Source organism: Anas platyrhynchos, chromosome 4, assembly GCF_047663525.1.
Source record: "Anas platyrhynchos isolate ZD024472 breed Pekin duck chromosome 4, IASCAAS_PekinDuck_T2T, whole genome shotgun sequence".
Taxonomy (NCBI): domain Eukaryota; kingdom Metazoa; phylum Chordata; class Aves; order Anseriformes; family Anatidae; genus Anas; species Anas platyrhynchos.
Window position 1 is genome coordinate 56835878 of NC_092590.1, and position 21181 is coordinate 56857058.

General features: G+C 36.7%; 1 long non-coding RNA gene across 2 annotated transcripts in view; it reads left to right on the forward strand.

Annotated features, from left to right (window-relative positions):
• The window catches only part of LOC106020418 (uncharacterized), a 75266-nt gene that overhangs the window by 14896 nt on the left and 39189 nt on the right, over positions 1-21181 (forward strand). For both annotated transcript variants that reach the window (XR_003497208.3, XR_003497209.3), the window contains exon 2: positions 8037-8148. This is a non-coding gene — a long non-coding RNA (uncharacterized lncRNA). The remainder of the gene's footprint in view (positions 1-8036; positions 8149-21181) is intronic.

Here is a 21181-nt window from a genome sequence, read left to right on the forward strand (position 1 = left end):
AAACTGATGAGGAACTATCAACATCTATATCATGGAAAGCAAACATGAATTAAAATAACCAACAGTATCCACAAAGCACTTGGAACTTACGCTGTTAAAAAGCTGTAAAATACTTATATCACTAAGAACATCACAAAAGCTTAAATGAAAGATAATTGATCAGGGAAACAAGCCTTGTGGCCCTATTTCAGATTGTGACAATGGTTTGCATGTGCTACTCCTTGAAGGATTACGAAAAAGAGATATCATGTTTTCAGGAGTGCCCAACATAAAAGAAGAATTGGTAATTTGTAGCCTGCTCTTTGCTTAGACTGCAGCCATTTGATATATTTATGGGCTAAAATGGTCCTTTGACTTAATCTGATTCAATAACTGACAGCTAATTTAGCTTGAAACAGCTGTGGAGGTTTCTTTGGGTGTCAAGCAGGAAGTTGGAGATGCTCAAAACTCCCCTGAACAATCTGGTGTTTGCACAGGTGAATTCTGACCATTTCCAGGGATAGTTTCCACAGCCATTGTGGGCAACCAATTCCAGTATTTGACCACGATCATAGTAAAGTTTTTATACATAAACAGAATTTCCCTTGTTACAATTTGCCTGTTTCTGTACACTTTGCAAAAGAGTCTGGGTCAGTCTTCTCTATACCTTCTGCTTACGTAACTGTCACATAATTGCATCTTAAAACCAAAAACCCAACTTCTAGAAAGCAGGATAACAGAAACATGCAACACAAAACACGCACACAACATAAAGATAAGGCAACAGCATTTTAGGTGTTGGATAGCCATGTTTGGTCATGACCATACTGATTTTGCAACCAAAGGTATGTATTGGTTCTACTGCAAAGTGTATCTGTAGATAGATATCAGATACTCTAACATTTTCCCTGCTAAGTATCTAAATGCACCTAAGTTCATATCTATGTTTATACAAGATAGAACAGTCTCCAAGTCTTCTTCATGGAAGAATGTACAAGTATTTCTTAATGTTTGGGAGGGCCCAGGCAAACTTAATGAGTTGTTATTAGTTTTAAAATATATATATAAACCTCACTGCTCATGAAAAATCACTGCTGCATCCTATAGTACTATGGCTTTGCTTTGGTAGTGGAGCTGGTAGTAGAGCTGCTGTCTATTACTAGATCTAATCATTTGAAAAATTTACTGGAATTTGCAATACTGGTGAGTATGGGCTTTTTTGAAAATACAAGGCTTTTCAGAATAAAAAATATAAAGAATGTTTGAACTAATACGAAACTATAACTGTAATGAATGTGTACTGTATTTCAATAGTATGAACTCCAGTCTACTACTCTTCCAGTCTGCACTTTGAATAACCTCAACTCAGAGAACAGATACTTTATGTCAGGCCAAATATTTATCATGCCCTAGAGCCCTCAGGACTTCAGGGACTTCAGCTCCTATAACCTTCTTTCTGTTCTTCTTTTTTTAACTTGCATTCTTGATTCATGTTATGGTCCCTGCTATACTTACTTCAGGTTGAATAGTTTAATCAGGTTATGTTCTTAATAGACATTATTACTCTTACACATTTTTCTTAAGCCAAATTGACTAAGATTTGTTTACGGTTTTTCTAGTTTTTAATCTTATTAAAATGTGTCACTTGTTTTATAACAAATGCAAAAAGCATCTCAGTCTACTATGTTGTATGAACACTGTCTGAAAATGCCCAAAACATGTGCCTTGCAGATAGGGCATAGCAATTAAGGTGAAGAATGGGAGGGGAAGGATTGCAGTTGAAAAAGGAAAATAAAAATAAAAATCTTCTGAACCTAAAATTTTAAGGTGAAGTTTCCACAGATTGAAAAAAGAAAAAGGAAGAGCAGCTCACGGGAGCAAAATGGTGGAACATAAAAATTAATTCTCAGAATATTTATATTATGATCAGAAATAAAGGGTGACTAATAAGGGTGATATGAAACATCTGATAGAAAGGTTAGGCTGACATATGCTATAATCAGTATATCTGTCATTATATTGCTTTTCCCAGTGTCTATAGCAAGATGACTTGATTTTAATGATAAAGATTTTTAAGATCTTTGGAATGCAATAATATTGCTAAACTGGAAAATCCTATGGGAAGGAGTAAGGTGAAGTGCTGAATACAGAATATGGAGGAGATGAAGAAAGATGTGGATGCATTCATTCAAGTTGCAGATTTCATAAAGGCATTTGTTTAAAAAAAAAAAAAAGTTGGCTTGGGAGATTATTGGTAGCTAGTCCGAACAATACAAGCAGGCAAGAAAGAGAATTTAGTGTTCCTCATGAAGGCAGTGCCCCTTCTGCCATGTGTATGCTTTGCAGCTCTGAATTCAGACCTGCATAGGATACGAACCTCTCATGGGTTTACATCAGCTGGGGAGAGCAAGTCCTGTCTATTCTTTTAATGAATTTATGCAATATGAGGTGAGTTGTGAGGATGGGAATAGATATGAATTTGAAGCTGAAAATAGAAGTTCCTGGGTAAGAAAAATTATATTGTTAGTGCTCTGCAGACCTCTTCAGAGTGATACACAAGGCAATAGAGAAGCAGTATTGGCTGATGCCAAGTGCTCTTGCTGCAACAGCTAAAAAGCCAATAAAAAGGTTTTTGAAGTCCTGGTTTATAACTCCTATTTAAACATAATGAAGCTGAAGAGAAGCTACTTTCCCAGTAGCTTTTGAGTTGAGCCCAATACATTTGCTGTAAGAGATGAAAGCCATTTGAAATTACACTGTAGGGATAATCTTCCTCGTACAAGAGATCCACTGACATCAGGCAGCATTTGTTTGTGTGATGTGAGCTCTGGCAGTTGCTGTCTGACAACTTCTTATTTTCTGTTTTTCTTATATTCCAGCGGTTACAGGATGTGACTCCAGGCATGTGATATAGATTTTGCTGTCTGTTGCCATGAGCGATGTTACACAATGTCTTTATAAAACGTGCAATCTGCAACATCAGTAGAGTTACTGTGGCATGTCACTGTTGCTGAGTGTTGTCCTCCAACAGGTGCCTCAGGCATTGCAGAGAATAAAATACAGTTTACATTATTAATAAATTCAAATATTTCAAGTAAAAATTACTGTGGAAGGTTGGTTCATCTTTTACAGACCTCACCTCAAGATCAAATTATGCTGTCTGGAGAAATGTTCAGCAGTTCATCGATGTGCTGTTAGCTCCCCACGCTACAGCCAAAGGCAGTTAAACCATCTCATGTGGCTCAGGCCACATGTGCTAATTTTCTTAGCCCATGGTAAATGGTCCCAATTTTTAATTTGTGTTCTAGCTTGTTAATGTTGCCTTCTCTGATTGAACATGCAACCTTGCATACAGCCATCAACTTCCAAGAATGATGGTGGCTCTGTCTTCAGTGCTATCTTCCCCAGCATCACTGAAGTCAGAGCACCTGAGGAGCTGCAGAACCTCTCGAACTGAAGTTGCCTGGCTTTGATTGCACTAACAGATTTGTTGTTCTAATGTTGTAGGTTGGACACTGCAGTGTTTTTTATGTTATTTTATGTTCTTGCAAGCTGGTGGCTGTGGGGAGATCAGGTCACTCTGACCTTACTGCCTGCTGCTTTCATGCCCTTTTAAGAGCCACTCACCTCACAAAAGCTTTCACACAGTCTTCAAAATAAATAAAAATCAGCTTCTTGTACTTTAATTAAAAAAAGATTAATTAAACCCTGTTTTCTGTAAATGGATTTGAGCAAGAAGTTTTTTCTTTTTTTTTGGTGAGCAGTTGAAGTTTCTGCTTTTATTTATAATGGTGTGTTGAACCCAGTGATCCCAGTCATAGAGCTGTACTTTCTCCCTCTGTGGATAATGACTTATTCTACTAGAAAGTCTCCTCAGGATTATGGCCCTTACACTTGACTTTCCTGACCAGGTCAGAGGCACCTCAGAGGAGGCTCAATGGGTAAAGAATCAGTCTGACAGCTTGGCTGGCATCTCGTGCCTTGCCGTGCTACCAAGGGGTTTAGGAGGGGTAGGCAGCTTACACATTGCAGACTTCCATTTTAATGATGGAAGAGTAGCCTGGAAAGCATGCTTTGCATATGTCCATGAGAAATAGTATCTGTTTCTCAACTAAATGCTTGGGTGCACCCAAATGGGCTGTAATAGCTATGAAATGAAGTCAAAGCCCAACTTGCATTAGTTTTGGTTCAGAATAGGTCTGTTACTTCTGAGTATCTGTGAAAATGAGATTAGATTTATGTATTGAATCTGTTCTTCATGGAGACCTCTTAAAAGTGGTCCAACAGCTGCAGAAAACTGCAGTGTGTTCCTTTGTATTCAGGTAGCATCAAAATTGTAGCTGCTATGAGACACCAATGGTTTCTGTGCAGCAACAAATTCTATGCTTTGTGAGACCCTGTGCAAACAGTTTTAAGAGTGAAGGAAAACAGGCAGATACTACTTCTCTGAGGACAAGTGATGTACAAGATTAGTGTTTTTTTTTTTTTTTTTTTTAGTCCTTGTATTATACTTTTTTCACTGCAGAGTTTTTGTGATACATAAGAACGGATCCTGCTGAGGCTGAATAAGGAGTCAGCAGCTCTTCTGAGCTAAAGTCCAGGAGTGGTGAGTTAATAGCATTTATTTATACACAGGATCAAAAGAAACACACTTATGTCATCATATAACTAAACATTTATGAAATCCTTTCTTTGGAACACCCTGCTTGGTCTGTATTTATTTTTCATTCAGTACCAAAAAGCTGTCCATCCAGGAAGGAGAAATAGTAATGTACTTGTGGGGTAGCCCCTCTTCTACCTCCCTAGAGGACTAGTGGGAGGACATCTTGCTGGTGTTAAACAGGCAAGCAATTTCTATTCATTTTAATTAAGAAATTCATAAAGTGATAGAACAATGAACTACTGGACTTTAACTTTAGTGTAGTAAGACTTCCTGTATTAAAATGGATTCTTAACTTATTTGAGTAACGCTTCAAACTTGTTTCTCTGAAGTGCTGCAGTGACAGCAGGCACTGAATTTGCTGTGGCAAGGAAATCTGTTCGGGATTGCTATATAAGGTTTGCTCTTGGTGTTCGTTGTGGGAGTAGGCTATGTGCATTTACAATGCAAATGAGAAGGGACTTCTTTCACGTCTCTGAGTAGACGTATGCAGCCTTCACATTGGAAGGCTAAGAAAACAAAACTTACTGTCTGCACATGTAGTACAACAGAAGATCTTACAGTTCTCATTGATCACTTTTCCACATACTGAAATATTTTTATTCTGGCTTAAAATCAAATATATAGCTACTAAACCCACTGTCTACCCTTTCCTGAAGGAGCATTTACTTGTTTCTGTTACCTTTTTTGGAACATTCATGAGTCTAATTTTTTTTTTTAAAGGCATCTACCCCTGCAGCTAGGGAATCTCATTTCTCTTGGTTTATTTATGTAATAGATGTTTTGATATTATTAAACTTTTTTAAAAGTACAGTGTAAAAACGAAGAGTAGGCCTGAATGACTTGGAATGAACATTTCCTCTATCTGATCTCAGCAGATGTAGGGAATTGTCTCTGCTTTGAGAACTTCCAGTACCGATGCTGCGAGTGAACTCTACAACGATTTGTAATTAAATCACAAATCACTTATGAGATGGAATAAGCAGCTTGACAGAAGTATGTTTTTTTTAGACAGATTTATGCATTGGCAGAGTAGTGACTACACAGAAGCAAGAAATGTATCATTCAGAGGGCAGGAAGAAGCAGTGATTTTGGAAAACTGACTACAGGGACGAACTCTGTTAGAGGAGAAATAGGAACGTAATTCTGGCTGGATTTTCATGTTAATCTTCAGCATTTGCTCAGCTAAATATTGGGCTTGAAGCAATGTGACTTATTTAAGGTTGACCAAAAATAGCTCTCAGGAGGAATTTGAATGAGAATGTGTGTGGGAGGGGGATGGCATACTGGAGTGGAAGGCTTTCTCTTTGCAGAGTGGGCAGTGTGGAGGAAGTGTGAAAGTAGCAGGAGAAGGAGGCAAAGAGGCATTTCTGAGTAAGCTGTCGTGACAGAAGGCGAGGTCCAAGAAATAATTTAGGATGGTAAGCCTTTAAGACCATTTAAGACCAAACCTAACCTGATATCGTAATGCAGGGAAAAGTACCGTAGACAGTAAAAAAAAAAAAAAAGGATGTGGTTTGAACAAAGACTGGTTGAACAGCTGATTACTAGAAACCAGTGATACTGAGATTAAGTTGTGATTAGAAAATGATCGCTACTGTCCATGAGACAAAGAAAAAGTGTTAGCCTTCATATTAGCAAGAATTTACTAGATATGATATAAAACACAAGGCTATGTTTTGCTGCAGGAATGAATAATGAAAAAAGGTTTGTCAAAAAGTAACATGGAGAAAATGTAGAAGGTGCTGTTGGGAGAGGAATAGGTCTATTTTGTCTGTACTGAAATTTAGCTGGCTATCACTCATTGAAGATATGTGCCAGTTGACAAAGGAGAGAAGGCTGAACTGACAGGTGTGAGGGCATCACGAATTGGAGGTGTAAAGCAGATAGACTCTCACATGAGAGTGAGAAGTGAGACACAAGAAGTGAGAAACATCAAACTTGTCACAACTTAACTTAGGACAAAACTGAGGACGAAGATATAACAAAAGCTGACTTGTATTTTGCTGCCCAGCAGCCATTGTCACCTACCTCACCTTTTTAATATCTCAGTTGTCTATTCTTTCCTTGACTTTTTTCCCTTTTTGTTTTGATCTGTCCTGGGTGCGAGAATGAAGACAACAGTATCTTTTATTAAAACAAATACTGTGTTTTTGATGCTGTTAGGCTTTCAATTATTATAATTATAACTCCTGTAGCTTTTGAAATATTGAAGACCTGAAAAGTATACTCTGGTTTATTATGAAGTCTGTAGGCAGCTTCAGGGCTGTAGTTCTCATAGGCTCAGATTTCTGTAAGGTGATGGGGAAAAAATCTGCTCCGACTTCTTTCTGCAGGATTAGAACAGTGAGTCCATACACCTTTGGTCCACTAGAATTGCATGGAGATCCTGTTCAGGTATCTAGGGCCTCCTAAGGCATCTGCACCAGAACTGGGCTGTCTTGGATCCTTGTTGGTGCCAGGCATGTAGGATATGCACAGGCTGTCAGTGACCCTGCATCAGACTCCCTGGTCTGTGGATTATTCTTTCTAAGGCCAACAGTTCAAGTGAAGGACAAGAAAATAGGTGTTCTTGCCATCTAGGTCTTCCCTTTCTGCACTTGAAGGGTGCTATCAGTTAAAGCTTTGTACCAGAAATATCAGCTGGGTGATTTACCTCTGTCTCAAACTGTCAAGCAGCTCAATGTACATCTAAAGACCTGCATGTAGGGTGATACAGAAGTGCTATTTATCAAAGCTCTGTGTGGTGTTAGTGGTTATGTGGTACTTGCTTAAAGCAAATCTGCCTCTGAAAAAATAAAAACAGAAGGTTTCCTGGAAGAAAAGTTGGAAGACCCTGAACACACAGCAGCTGAGGCAACACTTAGCTCAGATATTTACTATTCTTTGCTTTTTCTGTACCTAATTATCTGTGTTTTTACGACTCAGATCTTAAGGTCTTACATACTTTTCCCTTTGTTTTCTTTTTCAAGATCTTCAAAGCTCAGAACAGCCTACTGTTCCAACTACTTCCTTGAGTTAGATACTTCTGCTATTTAATTTGAATACACATAGCTGTGTTGTTTATCTGATTCAATTTCTTGACATAAATAAACCTGATGCAATTTAAAATATGGTTTAAATGGAAAGTGACTGAAGACAGCCAAATAAACTTGGAAAATGTATCTATCTCCTTTTCTGGGAAAACAACCAAAGGCTTTTAGCAAACCTTAAGAGGTGCCTTTTATTTGATTACATACTGTAATATTCCATTAAGGATACATTTTAAAATAGTGTTAGGAAACCATTGAATCTTACCAGGTGATTTCATTGGGACTTTGTGTATGTAAGTTTTTTAAAGTGAACTTTGAGGTATTCTGAAGGGTTGCAGGGTATGACCTTGAGTCTTGTACCCCAGGGGCACCTGAAGCCAGATGAGGGCCGGGAAAGGCCTGACACTGTGCACCCCCTTGAACATAAGGATGACGGCTAGAACAACCCCCTTGCCTGGATTCTTGGGCACCACACAGGTAACAGTGATGAATTGATGCTTTGTGCTTTATATTCCTCTGAAACCAAAGAAAATTGGACACCCACTGTACCAGCTTTGCATGCATATTTCAGTTATATTTACCCTTTCTTATTTGTAAGAGTTAGTGAAGGAAAAGAGGAACCTGAAATATCTATTGTGCCTGTGTCTGGCAACAAGATGCTTTGTCAAATGGCATCTGAGCATGCTGTGATACAGACGCATCAGCTTTGAATTCAATAGAGATCACTGACATGCTTCAGGAAAGCCACTCAACAGATGGTAAATTAAAACAACTTCTGTCCCCTAACAAGCTGGGATGGTTTTGAATCGCTGGCCTGCGGTTAGAAAAAAAAGTTGTCAATTATTCAGACTGAATTTACATTTCTTATTACCACATACTACATTCCTGGGCAGAAGCTGATAGCTCTGAGGTGACCAACGCACAGAACAGCTTCTAGAGCTTGCCTGGGCTGTGATCATGAAAAACTAATCGGTTGTAATGTTTCTTATTCAGCTTAAGTTTTTTACACTTTCTTGCTTGTGTTACTATGTTTTCAGTTTAGAGAACAGTGAAAACTTTTTTTTTTTCAGACAATAGAAACAGATAACTTTAAATGTTCAAAATACCCCCTATAAATAACTAGCATTGGACAGATGGGAGCTTCTTCCTCTGCTAGATGAAAATCATTCCTCTTATGCCTGATTTGAACTTCTGTGCATGTTTACAGCTTACTGTAATGGATTATCTGTATGGCCTTTGCTGTGGGTTATAGAGAGTTAATGTTCTTCATTGGTGTTCAAGTGTTCGCCTGCAAACCAAAAGGTTGGGAAGGTAGGTGTATGTGTCCCACTCTTTAATCATCCCCTGTCATTGTGTTGTGAAAAGGCAATGAGAAATCAAATCTGAGACGAGTGTTAAACCACTTGTGGGAGACAGCATCTGGATGCTGTAGGACAGGAACAGGAGACATGCCTATGACAGCTCCTGTGTGTTTCTCTTTAGAGACTTGACCGTCCACAGCCCTAGCACTGAAATGCATCGTTTAAAAAACAGAAGTTGTCAATCAGTTCTAATTAATACTACTATAGAGCTACTGATCAAGGCTGAGACTGTGTATATATAGACACACTTGGAATATCACTGAAGAAGGCACCAAATGTTTTAACCTTGGTTTACAGTCTGAATGCCACTTGCAGGATGATACCTCTGTTAGTAGTCTAACTTGAATTTTCATCCCAGCATTTTGCATGTAACTTTTATTTTGTACTCCCTCATAGTAAGGATTTTCAACTTGTTCCTTCTGCAGATCAAGGTTCCACATAGAACCTACATTTCCTTAGGCCTGCATTTTTTTTTTCCTGAAATGTTGCATTGTGAAAATTCAGGTTAAAAAAAAATCCAAGCATATTAAGCATGCTTAATTTGTCTACCTTAAAAATGTTATCCTTAAATGAATGAAAAACTTGGAAAGGCAAAAGTTTCTATCTGGAATACCAGATCTCTCAGGCACTGCTGAACAGCTGTTGTGAGACACCAAGGGGCCTATGGTACCATACAGTGACCTATGAGAAGGGAAAAAATGTGAATAAAAATGAATATAAACATTAATGCTGATGAGTAGAATTAAGGCTTGTTTGCAGACCATGTGGAAATATTATTTTTAAGTCTATAAAATAACTTGCATATATATGTAAATGGACCATTGTCAGTGCAGAAGGGAATGTGGAGAGTTGTGTGAAGAAGTATTAAGAATTGTACAAAACTGATCACTGAGCAAATAAAAAGATGCCATAAATAAGTAGTTAAGCTAAACATTTCAAAGTATACTTATTGAGCTAAACAAAGAAGCTAAATAAAAGCTGTTACTAACCAGGAATTCATTAGCTGGAAATAATAATATGATGTAGTACTCTCCTTAAAGGAGAGTAGATATGTTAATCTAATGTGAACAAACCCAAAAGGCTGCTAAATGTTAGCAGACTGTCTCTGATATTAATAATGCTGAAAGAGGAAAGTATATGAATTGATATTTCAACTGAAAGCTATGCATCCATAGAGATTTGTAGCCTCTAGAAAAAGCTGTCTTGAAGATTCCTTATCTTATAAGTGCAGACTCTGAAAGAGTAATTCTAAATCCTAAATACCTCAATCATATTTTTAACTGCTGAAAACTGACATGGCTCTGTTATCACTGAGGTTTTTCACTTAAAACAACCAAGAATTTTAGATTTCAGTTTGCAATAACCTTTAGCACATCTGTTTTATTGTGCTTTAGGGAATAAAGGCCTTTATTTACACTTACAGGCTATAACCAGGAGAATGAATGGAATAACAGAGTGCTTTACTTGTTCATTTTTCCTAGTCTTTTTCCATGAAATAGCTCATCTATAGAGATGCAGAAAGCAGTGCAAAGTACTTATTTTTTTCCTATAAGTTAGACACACGATGTTTTGGCAACAGTTTAAATCAGTTTTCAGAGATGGTGAGGAATGATTATGTTCAAAGTACTACAAATTATTGTGAATTTCAGTGAATGATGAACAATACGGTACACTTGGTGGAAAAAGATCATTGTATTTTTTGGTAAAAATGCTTTTTTTTTTTTTTTTTGAAATAAAATGGTTGTGCAAACCAGTAGGAGTAACTTGAAGTTTATTGCCAAGTTTCTCTGGGATTATACCTTTAAACCTATATGTCTTCTAAGCTCTTATAACATCATGCATTTTCATTTGAATTATTGGAAGAGTTTAACTTTACAGAATATAAACCTTTCAAACTTTTTTTCTGAAGTGATATCCCATTTCTTGTCTTTGAACTGTATTTTAGGAAAGTGTATTGTTAAAAGATGTGCACTTAAAATGTGGTCGTATTCCTTCTAAGCTTCCCAACGTTTGCTGTGTCTACAACTGCAATAAGGAATTGCTGAAAATAAATATTAAAATGATCTTGTATAGTAAATATCCATTATTTTGAACACATCCTGTTATATTTGATCTAAATCCTGATCTCTGTGGGAGAGGCAGAAGAGGTAAGAATACTGGGTGGTATGAGGCCAAGCAAAAACGGACTATGTTGTTCTAAAAAGTAAACAGATATTTGAATTGTTATACCACAGGTTCTAGGATGACCCACTAATATTCATATGAAAAAAAAAAAATGAATTTTAGAGAAATATCTGTTCTGTAACCTGATGTGTAGATGTTTTTTCATGTCACCATTCTTTTACCTAATGTATATTTTGCCAGTTGAGAAAATGAAACCCAGGGGAAGATCCAGATCCCTCTGGTTCTGTTTCTTGGTTTTGTGTATAATTGCATTAATCAGCTCTGATTACTGGAAAAAGTACTTGTCATATCTGCGTTTATTGTTCTGCAGGGAGAACTGTTAAAAATCCACATGATATTTCCACATTGTCATTATTAGGAACAGACATTATTTATTGTCATTAATGCTAACTGTAGGCAGAAGTTCTGCATGAAGTCTGTGATTTCACAGAACTCTCTTTTAGGAGGTTTACAGAAATATTGAAAATCAATACTTCTTTTTGCTGTAACTTAAAAATCTGTTTAACTTGCCTTTTGAGGTATTTCATTGTCTTGTAGCTTAGAAGATCTTTGTGTAGAGGCAGTGACTAATAAAAATAAGAACTTTAACTACCTTATTCACGATACTTTTACTCGATGTTTAATACAAACTTGTATATGTGCTTCAAAGTATAAACTCCTCCAGTAGGAAAAAAAAAATTCTTAAGTAGTTACAAGCAAAAATGTAGACTTTAAATATGTACTCCCACCACTGGGAAAATGAAAGAAATGTTGGCAGTGCTAGGTTAAATGTTGGACTAGATGATCATAAACTCTTCCGAACTAAGTGATTCTGTGGTTCTATGTCAGAAAACAGAAATGGGGTAGCTGTTGGGAAAATATCTGTCTAGGAATACATTTGAACATCTGGGATCTTTAACTCATCAGTACAAGGTATTGTGTTCAAATCTTAGGTATTTTGCCTATTCATTTCACTTTCATTGTGTTGGGCTAAAGGTATTAGAATTCATTCAGTTCACTATCTTGCTCAAGTCCGGGTTTTTCAGATGGCTGATCACATTATTCATCTACTCATCATTCCCCCTTGGGGGAAGAGCTGAATGGGAAGGACTGAGGGTTCCATGCTTTTGAGTTTTGGATGGTGATTCTGGTTTACATTTAATCACTTTTTTAATCAAGCTATTTGCAGGAGCCTGGGCAGAAATTACTTGATGGCTACATTTCCTACTAAGCATAAGTGTGAAGTCTAAAAAATCAAGTTTTATATAAGTGTACTTTGTTTATGAAAAAGACAGAAAATGTTCAAGACTGCACTTTCATATCTATTGCTGTATGACTAAACTTGAAGATACAGTTGGAACAGTATCTAACTATAACAGCTAGGCTTTTTTTTTTTTTGGCACTGCATCTTGATTCTACTTATCACAGGATGGCTGGGGTTGTAAGGGACAGCTGAATGTCATCTGGTCTAACCCCCTAGAGTGACTTACAGTAGGTTTCCCAGGACTGCATCCAGATTGCTTTTGAAGATTTCCAGGAAGGTAAGCTTCACAACATCTTAGAGAAACTTGTGCTGGTACTCAGTCACCCACACAGTACAGAAGTGCTTGCTGATGTTCAGAGGGAACCTTTAGTGTTTCAGTATGTGCACACTGTCTCTTGTCCTGTCATAATTAGTGAAGAATTTAAAACAGATTGGACCAGATTTATCCATTGGTATGCTGCTGTTGTTGGCCTCCAACTATACTTTGTATATCTTTGTTCACCCTACTCTGGGACTGGCCATTCAGATGGTTTTCTGTCTACTTACCCAGCCCATATTTCAACAGCTTTTCCATGATTATCTTATGGGAGACAGTAAAAAGCCTTACAGAAGTCCACGTAGACTATATGTGCTACTCTGCCATCATCTACCAAGAGAGCTATTTCGTTGTAGAACACTATCAAGTTGATCAAGCGTGACTTCCCCTTTGTGAATATATGCTAACTACTCTCAATCACTTCCTTGCTCTTTGCATGCCTGGAAATAGTTTCCAGGAAGAGTTGCTCTATCACCTTCCCACATGCTGAGGTGAGGCTGACTGTGTGTAGTTTCCTGTGTCCTCTTTCTTGAAGCTAGGAGTGATATTTGCTTTCCTCTAGTCACAGGATACCTCAGTTGCCACAGTCAAAGACTGAGACTGGTATCAAAATATCTGCCAGCTTCCTCAGCAGTAATGGGTATGTCCAACTTGCCTAAGTATCCCTCACCTGATCCTCTTCAACCATGGGTAGTTTTATTCCCTCCTCCAGACTTCTCCGACAATCTTTGGGCCTGTATTTCCTCGAGGGATGGTAATGCCTTCTCAGAATAAGGTAAAGAAGGCATTCAGTACCTTCTGTGCTGTTCTGTGGCACTGGTGTACTTATATACTTATAGGAGCTTTTCTTGTTGCTTTTAATACTCTATATCAGAGTCAACTTGAAGTGGGCTTTTATTTTATTCAACAAATGATCTTCTGACCCTCTTAAATGAAGGGCCTGTGTTGCTTGTATCACTTGCAAGAAAACATTTAATGAAATATGTAGATTACTTTCTTGTACCTCTGTTAAAGCTAACCCTTGCTTTATTGCTCCCTGTAGACACGAGCTGTGATTATGAAGAAAAAGTGTATTAAGAGCTTTTAGTCAAATGAATGCCTTTGACAGATATTGATTTAACATAATGCACTTACGAATCCCATATGCTATTAAGAGGATGTCTTCAAAGGGGTGAAAAAAGATAAACCTGGAGAAATATCACTTATGAAACTGAAAAGAATCATAATGACTTGCTGGTCAGGAGCATTAAATAATGTAAGTCCTTGAATAAGAAATTGTTGACAGCTACTTGTGATACTGTTCTTATAATTTGATTCCTGAAATCCTGAAATGAATGTCCTCTTCAGTGGTGTAAAAATAGTATGTACGGTTACTTCCTCCAAAATGAGGAGGTGAAAAGTGCAAGAACTCATGGGTTGAGATAAAGACAACATAATAAGGAAGAATGAGAGGAGAAAGAAACAAAACAAAAGTAATGCACAATGCACTTACTTACCAGCTGACTGATGCTCAGCAAGTATGTATGCAATGCCTTCCCCTGGCCTTGAATGACTCCCCCCCATTTCTGTTGTTCAGCATGACCATGTATAGTAAGGAGTATCCCTTTGGCCAGTTTGGTTTAGCTGTTCTGGCTCTGTCCCTTCCCAGCTCTTTATGTACCCCCAGCCTTACACTGGTAAGGCAGCACAACAAGCTGAAAAGTCCTTGATTTGATGTAAGTGCCTGCTGTTCATCAACAGCTAAAACATCAGTGTGTTATCAACACTATTTTCCTCCTAAATCAAAAACACAGCACCATACCAACTACTAGGAAAAGAACTAACCATCCCACCTGAAACCAGGATGCTTGAATCTTATCCCATCCACAAAAGGAAGGATAGAATGTATGGAAAACAATGGTATTCTAGAAAAACTGCAGCATAAGGTTCAAGAGACTTATTGAATAAATCCATAATTAAATGAAACACATATAAGTACTGATCTCTGTCTATCACACTCTTTTATAAACTACATTGTCTCTGATATTTGAAACTTTTATGGTTTAATTTCTTTAATAGTGCTGTATACAGCTGCAGATACTTGCTCATTGTAAGCTTTAATATAAGGGAGAGTCATTCTGGGTGATTGAGTGTCAGTCTAAAGAGGGACAAATGTGAAAAATGTGAGGAAAAACTTGGGAAAAAAACCATTGTAAGCTTCCATTGTGTCCAGACAGAGAAGGTTTTGGTAGTGTTTGTGAGCTACATTTCTTTGTCTTTGAGCACCTAAATCTTTGTTTATATGCATGGAAGTAATTGAGGAAAATGTGTACACCAAGACACACAATCTCTAAAAAGGATAGTATTTTCTGTCAAATTAGCTTGTAATTTCACAGTACTTCATTTTTTTTGTTTTATAACTGGAAGTATAATCTGAATTTCAATAGAACAAGACGATACATGTTGCTGCACAACTGCTGCCTTTAAAGTTACTAAAACTCCAAAAATCAGTAAAAATCAATAATAGGACTAGTATTTCTGATCTAAAAATGACTGCTAAGACTTTTCTAGAATTCAGGACCTTCATCACAGTATAATGAAATCTTCAGTTACTTCATTAATAGTAATAGTGTATTTTTTTTGTTTGTTTTCAAGTCCTTCTTTCTATTCAAATCCCAGAAATAACACTGCATTTAGGGGACTTGGTCTGTGGAAAGCAAAGGTGAAATGTTTTCTTGGTTAAAATAACAACAAAACATGGAAATAGATTTGCAGAATCTATTACAAGACAAAAGAAGCAGATTCATGTGATGGGATTATAGGCCCCTAAAACATTCCAGTTTAACTGGAGGCTTTGAAGGTTTCACTTCATGAAACGAATCTATCTATACATGGAATCATGTTATTTTGAGGCTAGGAAAGTTTGAGATGAGGTATTTCTCAATGATTTCCATGGTAGAAATCTAATGGATATCAGTGAATTCAAAAATGGTGTTCCACTGTCCTTGAAAAAACATCCACTAGCCCTTTCGTTCTAATGTTTCTCTTTGAGAGAATATATATAGAAGGATTATTAGGTTGAGCCCAGCTTTCATATTGGGTGTAATTATTCCTTTAAGTCCACAAACCCATTAGAATACAGTGAAAGAACAAATTAATTTATGAACATCTACGTAGAGAGATCTTATGCATGAATTGAGGCCATTCAAAAATATGTTGCTGATATCAGGCAAGCTAATTGTGAGCTGAAGAAATTGGTGTCGCTAAGTGTCGCTAATCTTGGAGTAAGTCACTACTGATTATGGAAGCATCTAGATTAAAAAAGGGGCAATCATAGGGAGGTACTTACATCCCAAAATACTTTCATAAGTACTCACAATGTATAAGAAGTCTTTACAGTACTTTACACAGATATTTTTGGATCTGTTTTGGAAATGGGTGAATAAAGAATAAAATAGAATAGTAATTATAATTCTAGTAGAAGTAGAAAAAAAATCCTTTTTGTCTAGTTTTAAACCTTATGACAGTGTTGTAAATTACTCTTTGGGTTGATATCAAGAATATTCTGCCACTGAATACTGGAAGATGTCTACTTGGTCAATGGATGATTTCCAAACTCTTTGGGTAATGATTCATGTAGTTTTTAAATTGATACTTACTGAACCAACAGTAACAGTTCCAAAAGGGCTTATTTTGTCCCCACCCTGAACTGTCTAGAAACAAATCTTTATTAACATGGAAGCCAAAGAGAAATCTATGTAAGTGTTCCTCAGTTAAAAAGCCCTTTTTTTTTTTTTTTTTTCTTTTTATGGTGGACACAGTTATAATACAGACACAACTCCCCCATGAGAAATTGATCTAGTTAGGTGGAAGTGGGGAACATGGACACATGAAAGCTTGCACAGGTACACACCTTCCTGTTGTTGTACCAGGATTGCCCTCCTGTGGTGAATGTACAAACACTACCAGCTCATTATAATTACATTTTGATACAAATCCTTTCTATTCATTTATTTTTTATCTTTAGGTTAAGAATTGGTTCCCAGATAATTCGGTCATTGTGCAAGTCAAATGTTATCATGTAGATGAATGTTTTCAAGCTATGAGTAGATGCAGAGAGCCAGAAGAATGGAACCATTCCCTTGGGACTAAAGAATTGTGGATGCTTTTCCATTGTTTACACTTGAAAAGTCTGCATGTGCAAATTGTGCAATACTTGCATAGATATAATTTGAAATCAGACTTTATTTTCAGATTGATTCAAAGAAGCAAAATGCAGTTCTGTTTAATAAGGTGGAATTTCTAATTACCTTATGACATAGGATAATTTATGCAAGAGACAATTGTATGACAAAGTTATGCATCAATTGGATAGTGTTCTGGGAACTTGAAGTAGCTTATTTCATAGGTATTAAAAAGCTATGAAAAGTGCTGAGCTCTCTAGCTTAATGCAATTTTTAATGTTGCTGTACTAGAATTTGCGGTTCTGCATGTGATTTAAGATACGATGTTTTCTTCTTTTGTAATCTCTATACTGCTCTCATTAGCTCCACCTGTTTCTCCCACCATAAACATATGCTGATATTAAGGATTGTAATCTTGCTGCATTGAAAGGATTTCAAATTCAAAAAATATGTGAATGAACTAAGGGAAAAAGAGTATACCAAACCTCAAAATAATGATGGTAATTACCATCAAAATAATGATCATATAACCTTATTCGGCACTGTGGAATTGACTAGCCACTAGTTAAGAGTTGAGCAAAGTGAATAGTTAGATCATTTTTGATCTTTTCTAGAAATATTAAAAATAAGTCCAAATGTTTTATACTGTAGTGTAGTGACCAAAAATGCAGACACTTGCCTGATTCTGGTTGTGTTGCTACATGTTCATGGCCAAATATCTTAATTGCATGTGTGTGATTGTGTTTGTACTCATGTGCCCAATGACCACTCCCTCAATTTTGAAATAAAATGCAGTGAGATGGGTAGATATATAACAGATGGTAAGACTTTCAAGATGTGAGAGTAATTGTTTGTCAATTGCTTGTACACGCACTGTCTGCTATCTTGTTTTAGTGTATTGCTAGACCAAATGATTTTTTTTTTGTCAACGTCCTCAACATATCAATAACTTTTACAGTAGGGCTCTTACAGTCTAGTTCAGCTGTAAGCAAGTCCAGTGCAGTAAATGACTGACGGGGAGCTCAGCATTCAATTTTTTTGTTGTTGTTGAATTGATAATATTAGGAAATGTAGATGGTAAATGCTAAGTGTTCTGTAGGATCAATGTGGGTATAGAAAGCTGACAGTTGGAACAGTAGAAAGCAGACATTGGAACAGTTGGGATCTTGATCTTGTTCTGGGTTAATTGAATGATCTGAGTTCTTAAAATTCCAGGTAGTCTTGAATTCTTCTTTATTAGAAAAGTATTTTATCATTAAGTTTTGGTATTAATCTTTTAAATAGACAGTTTTAACCTGAAAATGACAGTATTTGTATTTCATCTTTCTGTCTTACAACTTGGCTTTCCACAGTTGTATTAAGAGCTATCATTCATTTAATTTTTCAAAACTGGATAAGAAACAAAATCTGACTTTTTTTTAAGCCATGAATGATTATCTACTGATAAATACTGCATTTACAATCACATTTAACTGCAAGTCATTTTGAGCTTTGAAGAGTGTTAAACATTCATACTCATTCACCTTGACAGCTTTTTCACATACAGTCTTTCCTGTAACATCTTAACCTCATCTAAGTCACAATAAAGACATAATAGGTAAGTCAGAGGAAGGCCATGGATCTTTTTGTATTCATTGTTGTTTCTTCTCAGAGTTTTCTTTGTCTTTGATTCTTAGTCACTGGTGCTGAGTAGTGGGGATGTGGCAGAGATTCAAACATATTACATCAAGGTTGCATGTCTTTCTTGAGCTTGGCTAACTGGAAACGTTTTCTGAGGCTTGTCTAACTGCCATTTCTATACTACCAATTCTACCACTTCTATATGTGTTGGACAGAATGTCCAAGGTGAGGGAATATATATCTTAATTTAAGAATACAAGGTAGAACCACCGCACTGGATTTTATGAGGTACTAGAAAATTTCACTAAGAAATTTCAAGTGAAGAACTACTAAAGAAATAAATCTCCCTTGGAAATAACAGAATGTGGGGACTTTTGTTTGTGGGTTCTAAGTTAATGCTGAACTAAAACATTACTCTTGTTTTAAATCTTCATTTATTTGTAGAAAGGTGTGTTAGAAGGATCTTATAGCAAAACAAAAATTCTACTGGTAGATACCTCTAGAGTTGCAAAAACAAGCTAATGATAGGTATTCTTTGAAGTACTATTTCCAGATTTTCTTGCTAAAGTGTTGTAGCACACTAATGATAGAACACTTTTGAAGATGTTTATTTCAAAGTTCCTTAGAATCTGTCCTGAGGGAATAGGGATGGAAAATGAATGAGTTCTGTATCTTCAGCATAGGGCAAAAGGTTTAGAATATTAAATATATATTTTTCTCCTGGAGTTTTCTGAGATGTGAGCAGCTGGGACTTAAATTTCAAGCATCAGCCCAAAGATAAAAGGTTGGAAATCACATCATTAAAAAATTATAAGCAGTAGGTTATAAATTTTTATCACTCACTATTGTTAATTAACCTTTAAAAGCTGATCATGTAGAGAAAGCCTGGGGTTTGGTTTCTGTGGGAACACTTTTTAGTAGTAATGAGCACCTGAGGATTCCTTTCTCTCCCAGAGTGAACATGACATTTCAATTCTCAAAGGTGTGTGTGTGATGCCAGCTCCTTTCAGCTTTCAGCATGGCAAGAAAGCATGGTATTTTCCATATAGATGCAGAAAGGGCAGTGATTTGCTTCTACAGTCTTTACTTCCTGCTTAGGCTGGATGTGATCCCAAACTTTCCATTCTCACATTCAAGAATTAGTCCCATGAATGGCACTTATTTTCAGAAGTGTTGCTGGGAACCTTTTGATGACATTTTGCCATCAGTAAGAGCAACAATGAAGGCTCTAACAATTACTTCACCTGTTACTTGCGTATATTTAACTCTATATGCTTGCATTATTTAAGCCATTTTAATATTTTTTTTTCTTTTTCAGGTAAATGTAATTGAACTAGAATAAACATCAGAAATAATGGCAAAAGAATACTTAGGGTTTTTATTCAAGTTGCTTCAGGTGGTGCAGAAAGATCGCTGGACTATTGCAGTTGTATATGTAGTATCATCTGAATCCTGCAAATGCTTTGCTTGAGCTTGACCTATACAAAAAAAAAAGTCTTTGGACTGAAAGAGGCTAGAGGGACAAGATCAGTGACTTTTTTTTAAATGTACATAGACATGATTGTGCATGTGAGAAGACCCTTTGCTGATCTCTCATGCCACACATTTCCAGATTTGAGTGGGACCATGAGTGAGAGGAATAGTTTTAACCTGACACTTGGGGTTCTTTTTCAAGCACTTCATGATTCTCTTCATTGTGTGAGGCTCTCTTCCAAAATGCTGAAGCACAGTTGAAGTTTAAAGAATTTAATTATAGTAGCAGCTACTGAGTACCAGCCAAAATTTTCCCTGTAGTCAAAGGAGATTTTTGATGCATCTTCTTTGCTGTTGAAGAACACCTACTCTTCTCAGCTTTTAAATTAACAGTAGCAAATGCTGAAACAAAGTTTGAGAGGTTGGAGAGGCTGCTTTTTGTGTCTGAATAAACATCTCTAATGCTTATAGCTACATTTCTTTTCTGATAACTTCCGGTAGGAGATACTGCTGAAAAAGAGTAAGCTTGTGGTAAATCACTGAGGAATGCCCTTTAAAGAAGACCAAGATCAGATTTATTCTAAAGTGTAAACAAAAAGTTAACGATGGAGGGTATAAAGTTCTCTTCTCACTTGATTTCTGTAAATACTCAGAAAGAATAGGAGAGGGTTACTACTACATAATGTATAGGTAGCAGTAGTAGGGACAGATGCCCTAGCAGCAGGGTATTTTAACAGACTTGCCACGCTTTGCAGATGTCATTGCTAGTACCATAAGAGCTAAGCTAATGACAGTGCTATGAATGTTGACAGCAGTCCATTGAAGATATCTGCAGAAGTACTTTTGGTCACAAAGGCAGCTTTCTGTGCAACGTCTCTGTCAGTGTTATATGCCTCTGTGCAGCACCTTATTTAGCATGTTGGCAGGAATGACTTTTTGCATTTGGGGACTTGATTCATGTGGTATGGGTTACTTTTTCTGAAGTTTACATGAAATAAAATGTGTGTTTTATCAGGTCTGGGCTTGCACTCTTGGCACACTGAAACACTTTTTCTTCAGATTTCCAAGGGCATTTCTACACCTAAGTACTAAGATATTTTCTCAGACTGATAAATACAGAAGATGATAAACTTATCTGACAAACTTTTTG